Source organism: Panthera pardus, unplaced genomic scaffold (assembly GCF_024362965.1).
Source record: "Panthera pardus isolate Hobbes unplaced genomic scaffold, ASM2436296v1 HiC_scaffold_9, whole genome shotgun sequence".
Classification (NCBI taxonomy): Eukaryota; Metazoa; Chordata; class Mammalia; order Carnivora; family Felidae; genus Panthera; species Panthera pardus.
Genome location: NW_026527024.1, coordinates 716,188 through 722,386, shown reverse-complemented (window position 1 = coordinate 722,386; position 6,199 = coordinate 716,188). Strand labels below are relative to the sequence as shown.

The window sequence follows — 6,199 nt, the reverse complement described above, 5'->3', positions numbered from 1 at the left end:
GGATTGCCGGTGCATAAAAGAGGAAGTTGGTGAACAGAACATCAGACACCGGAGCAAAGCTCTGCAGAGCTCTGAAATGCTAAATCTGAGGCCTTTCCCATCTATGTGGGAAGTGCTTGTCTTTTTGTCTCTCCAGCCCATTGTGATGGGCCGGGATGGGGCCCCTGACTGTGCGTTGTGCGGATAAGATAGACCACAAATGGAGGGTTTGGGTCTGTTTGTATGTATAAAATGCAGATTCTTTGTGGACCCCAGTGCTGGCCTACTGAATCAGATCCAGCAGGATTGGGGCCTAGTATCAGTTTTCAGAAGTTCCAAAATACAATCGCATTTCACCCCTGAAATGAAGGCAGGACAGGTGTTATGACCTCCATCACATAATGAAGGAAGTGGGGGTCAGAGAGATTAAATAATTTGCCCAGGGGCGCTGGGGTGGCTCAAGTCAGTTAAACATCCAACTCTTGATTGCGGCTCAGGTCGTGATCTGCTTCATGGGATTGAGCCCAGAGTCGGGCCCATGTCAGGCTCTATGCTGACGGCCCGGAGCCTGCTTCTGATTCTCTTGTCTCCCTCTCTCTGCCTCTCCCCCTGCTTGTGCGTGTGTGTATGCGTGCTCTATCTCAAAAATAAACACTTAAAAACAATGTAATTTGCCCAAAGCCATTGGAACTAGAACTCAGAACTAGTTAAGGCCCCAGCATTTCCCCAGATGTGTTGAAAGAACATTTCTAAAGAAGATTAATAAATGCTCCATTAAAGTTGAATTCTGTTAGGGGCGCCTGGGTGGCTCAGTCGGTTGAGCGTCCGACTTCAGCTCAGGTCATGATCTCGCGGAGAACCAGATCCCTGGGTTGACCAGGCTCGAGGGCCGGGCAGGGCCCCACTGTCCCCTCCTCCCCCTTGGCTACCACGGCTCCCTGTGCACTTGGCCCAGCCCCAGAGTTCTCTAGTTCAGTGTGTTCCAACACACCTTAGATTATGGGGATCCTGTGGCAGAGAGGAGGACAAAGGACCACTTGTCAGTAAAAATGGAGACGGGGGCCTTTTCGAAAGTGATGGCTGTTGCCTGCAGAAGGAATCTTGTGGGAAGGGAACGCTCTGTATTCTTTTCTGGCTTTTCTTCTGTGAGCTCAGCTCAGGTTGGATTAAAAACTGAAGCCTCAGTCACGAGTATGTAGGAATCCTGAATTCTCCCTCTCCCTGCCTGCTACGAGAGTATCCTACCTGGAAATCACAGGTAACACGTTGGCTGGAGACTTGAGGGACCTTCAAGGTCAGAGGTCGAAAACCAGTGTTCAAGGGGCTGGACAGGCAGGTTAACTGCACAAAGGGGCGGGTGGACACTAGGGAGTGGTGGGGACCAGGGCACAGTTGAGATTGTGTCCCACTTGGAGGGGGTACTCGTGGCCTGGGGGAATCCGGGCCTGCTGTGGCTGTTCAGGTGCTTTAAAAAGAAAAGCCAGGATTTTAACGTGAAATCGCCCAGTTTTAAAATGTTGCATCTAATTCACTGTTGTAACGGTACTATGTGGGCCAAAGAAAAGGCTCCCGAGAGCTGGATTCTGTTAGAAACCGCAGACCTCACCAAAACCCCTCTTTGTTCTTCCTGACTTTTACAATCACAGAGGATGCACGGAGTGCAAAAAGGCTTAAGAATTGGTTTCCTTCGGAAAAGCTGGAGATTGCAGTCTGGTGCTGGAATTTGGGCTGGGTTTGGGTTGTTCTGCTGGATTGCTGGCTACATGGCACCGGCCGTGGCCTGTGCTTGAACCACACTGGAACACGGGACGGCCGCCCGGCCAGGCAGACGCGCCCCATTTCCAGGGTCACCTGGGTGCAGCGCGTGGTCAGCCTCTTCCCGTTATTTCTCTGACCCCATGGGAGCACCCCCGACAGGGACACCTGCTAAGCCACGTTTCTTACCACTGCCCTTTGCTCACCCCAAAGCTAGTTTGGGCCTCGGAAGCAGCAGCAGTTCCCTGGGGGCTGAGCCAGCCAGGCTCCAAGCCCACCAGCATCTGCTGTTCCTGCTGAAGCCTTGATGCTTCTAACTCCCTCCTGTTTGGGAAACTGAGGCCTGGAGAAAAAATAGGCTTGCTCGAGTCACAGAGGTGGCCCAGGGCCCTTCCAAATACTCCAGACTACAAACTACGAAGCTACCGTCCGTATTTTCTGTTTCAACGTCCTGGGGTTCCAAGACTCTTCCCTCATTGCTGAATTGGCACAGGGCACGGACTCTGTTGTCCCCTGTGCTGCCACCAGCCCAGGCTCCTGAGGCGATGACCTTGTGGCAGCCAGACGCCCAGCCTCTTCACACGGCCCTGCCCTTGTCACTCAGGCCACAGACTGAAGTGTCCCTTGGCCCTTTCTTCCCAGCTCCCCTCTTCTGGGTTTCAAAACCAAAGGAGTGGAGAGGGAGCCATGTTGTTTTTAGAAGGGGTCTGTTTACAATACACAGTGGTCACCGAGGGGGGCGGAGGGAGGTGACCTGGCTCTTCAGAAGCGCCTAGAATTTTTTGTTTTATTTATTTTTGATGCGGGGAGGGGCAGAGAGGGAGACGGAATCCAAAGTAGCCTCCAGGCTCTCTGAGCTGTCAGCACAGGGCCCAGTGTGTGGCTCGAACTCATCAACTGTGAGATCATAACCAACTGAGCCACCAAGGCGCCCCTAGAAGCGCTTTGAGAAAATGTTCCTGAGGAAGGGCAACGTGGCACAGGCTGGGCTGGGCTGGGGTGAGGGCAGCATCCCCTGAGCCTCTCCGGGGAGGGGGGATCCAGTCATGTAGACTGGCACCTGCCAGGGGGCCCTTCTCTCCGGCCCTTTGAGGCTCTGTTTCTAAGGAAGACGGATGTGGGGACCAAGGAGAGGGCCTCCTTATGGAAAGAAGGATGAAACCCGAGGAGAAAATTCTGGAGTGGGGGCCGTAGGGAGGAGGCGGTCCATTGAAATTCCAGAGGAGTCAGGAGGGATTTTTTTTTTTAGGCTTTTAACTCCCCTGTGAGTTAGGAAATGATGCCTCGGATGGAATGAGTGTATGGGGGCCTGGGGGACACCAGAAAGCCCCCCAGAGCTACTGAAGGTTCCTGTCCCCACGCCCACCGGTGTCCCCGCATTGGCAGGCGCCAGCACCTGCGTGGGACTGTGGGGAGAGGGGTGGAGGCAGGCCATTTATCTTTGAAGGATTAAGAGGAAACCTGCTAAGCCATGGACACAGATTCTTGGGGAACAGGTGCGTCCATGACGCCACGACTGCCGGGACATGGGGCTCCAGGACCTACTGTGAACTGCACCCTGGAAGCCTCGGTGGGGAGCGGCCAGTTGGGTCCATCCTCACTACTGGGACCACTGCAGCCCATGCAGTGATGCGTTGAGAAAAAGCAAAGCCCAGCAGGAACCGGGGCCGTGGACCCAACATTTGTGTCCCCCTGACATCTGTACGTTGAAGCCCTAGTCCCCAGTGGGATGGCATTTGGGCAGTTGGGACTCTGGGAGGCACATAGGTTGAGATGAGGTCACGAGGGTGGGGGGCCCCCATGATGGGATCGGTGTCCTCACAAGGAGAGGAAAAGACAGCCTTCTGTCTCCCTCGTGTGGGGACCCAGGGGGAAGGTGGTCCGTTGACAAGCCAGGAAGAGAGTCCTCTCGGAGAACAGAACCCATGGGCACCTTGATCTTGGACTTCTGGCTTCCAGAACGGTGAGAAGTATGTGCCTTGTTGTCTAAGCCTCGCCCAGCCTGTGGTGCTTTGTTATAACCCCCAAGCCAGGGAAACAGCCAGTATCCCTGGTGTGACTAAGCAGGGCCCTGTCCCAGGGGGCCACTCCACTGGGCCCGAAAGGGTCTGTCAACTGGGTGCCAAAGTCAGACGGACCCCCATGGGGCCAGGGAAGCCCCGCGGGGGGTGTCTCTTTATCTCATTTTGTTGTTGCTGTTGGCTTTATCTTCACGATTCAAAGGCAGGACAGGGCTTAAGAGGAGAGACGTTTGATTTCCAGCCAGCTCTCCCGGTGGATGCCGGTGGGTCATAAGAAAAAGACTTCTGTCTACACCAGTTTCTCATATAGTATTTTAACTGTCATTCCTTCCAGTTTTGTTGTTGTTCCCTCACTCCCTTGCAGTCCAGGGAAGTAACATAGGAGGAGGCCAAGGGCAGCTGGCCATCTAAAAAAGTAAGATAACATTGAGATGCATCTCTGTGTCACCCACACGGACCTGCCCCTACAGGCGGGGGCCCTCCCTGGTCCAGTCCACGGATGGGGCCTCCTGCGAAGGAAGGAGGGGCCTGCCCTGACCGCACAGTGTTTCTCACCCTGTGGGGCTGACCAGGCCACAAGGTGAAGGGTCAAGGGAGGACAGACCTGACGGACGGCCCCACAGTCCCCTCGGCCTTCTGTGGGGCTGTCTGGACACAGGATGTGTGGCCCTCCAGGGGAGGGCTCTGGGCCAGCAGGCAGGGCGGGAGGCAGGCACATCTCCACACGCCTGCGACAGAGAAGCGGGGAGGTTGGTGGGTGCTGGGGACCAGGCTGGGCCTGGAATCGTATTACACTCACTGCTCCAGACCCAGCCTGCCACCACCCAGCTGGTTACTAATGGGGAACCCCCACACTACTCCCAGCCTCATTTGTCTCAGCCATACGACTAGAAAAAACATCACCAATCCTACGCCTTCACGGATTGTCATGAGGACCAAATGTAATGGGTGTGATTAGTTGAAAATATGTTTAGAACTTGAGGTAGAACTCACAGGACAAGCGTTCCTGGGTGGCTCGACCGGTGGAACGTCTGGCTCTTGGTTTCGGCTCAGGTCATGATCTCATGGTGAGATCGAGCCCGGAGTCAGGCTCTGCGCTGTGAGCACAGAGCCTGCTCGGGGATTCTGTCTCTCTCCCTCTCTCTCTGCCCCTCCCCCTCTTGCTCACGCTCAAAACAAACAAACAACTGAGAACAAACTGAGGGTTGATGGGGGATGGGAAGGAGAGGAGGGTGGGTGATGGGTATTGAGGAGGGCACCTTTTGGGATGAGCACTGGGTGTTGTATGGAAACCAATTTGACAATAAATTTCATATACTGAAAAAAAAGAAAAGAAAAAACAAACAAACAAAAAAAGACTTCAGGGGGTGGGGAGAGGGAAAATGGGTGATGGGCATCGAGGAGGGCACTTGTTGGGATGAGCACTGGGTGTTGCATGGAAACCAATTTGACAATAAATTTCATATACTGAAAAAAAAGAAAAGAAAAAACAAACAAACAAAAAAAGACTTCAGGGGGTGGGGAGAGGGAAAATGGGTGATGGGCATTGAGGAGGGCACTTGTTGGGATGAGCACTGGGGGTTGCATGGAAGCCAATTGGACAATAAATCATATTAAAAAGAATTCGCAGAACATAAAATTCACCATCTTAATTGTACATATCAGTGGCATTTGGTCCAATCGCAGCGCTGTGCAGCCCACCTCCATCTAGTTCTAACGGGTGTTAATCACCTGCAAAGGGAAGCCGGTGCCCCTTAGGCAACCACCGGTCTGCCTTCTGTCTCTGTGGAGTCACTGATGCTGGACAGCTCCCAGCTGGACTCATCCACTAGGGTGACCTTGTGCGTGTGGCTCCTTCCACGTAGCAATGACGTGTTCAAGGTTCATCCATGTGGCTGCACGTAGCAGTATTTCATCCCTTCTCATGGCCAAATGATTTTCCATTGTAGGCACAGAGCACCTTTGGGTGACCCGTTCACGCTTTGCGGGACACTCCAGAGCATTTCCGGGTTTGGGCTACGGTGAGAAATGCTGCTGTGAACACGCGTGTGCATGGATTTGTTTGAGCGCCTGCTTGCAAGTCTTTGGGGTCCCTACCTAAGCGTGGAATTGCTGGGTGGTGTGGGTAACTCACGTGGGGCTCTTTGAGCCGTTAAGTTGAAAGCATTTTTGTGAAGTCAGAGTGGGAGGAAGTGGAAATTACCATTACGTCAGTCACCTTCCCCTGAGGACACTCTGGTTTGCCACTGTCTTTTTAAAAACTGTCCCCTGGGCTCTGGGCGCCACCTGACCTGAGCGCATCTCAGAGAGACTACGGCAGCCAACTTCTGTGTAACTAAGCTGGTATTTGTATTTTTACTCTGTGAGAGTCTCTTATGTGGCATCTGCTCAGATTAAAAAAAAAATTCTTAACTGAAAAGGGGAACTTCAGCTCTGTTGATTTG

At 53.4% G+C, this 6,199-nt stretch overlaps 1 long non-coding RNA gene across 1 annotated transcript; it reads right to left on the bottom strand.

Annotated features, from left to right (window-relative positions):
• Positions 1–4,049: 4,049 nt before the first annotated feature.
• On the bottom strand, positions 4,050–4,471 carry LOC109269220 (uncharacterized). Its single transcript, XR_002080992.2, has 2 exons — positions 4,360–4,471; positions 4,050–4,162 (listed from the first exon to the last, which is right to left on the bottom strand). It is a non-coding gene; the product is annotated as an uncharacterized LOC109269220 (long non-coding RNA).
• Positions 4,472–6,199: the final 1,728 nt, after the last annotated feature.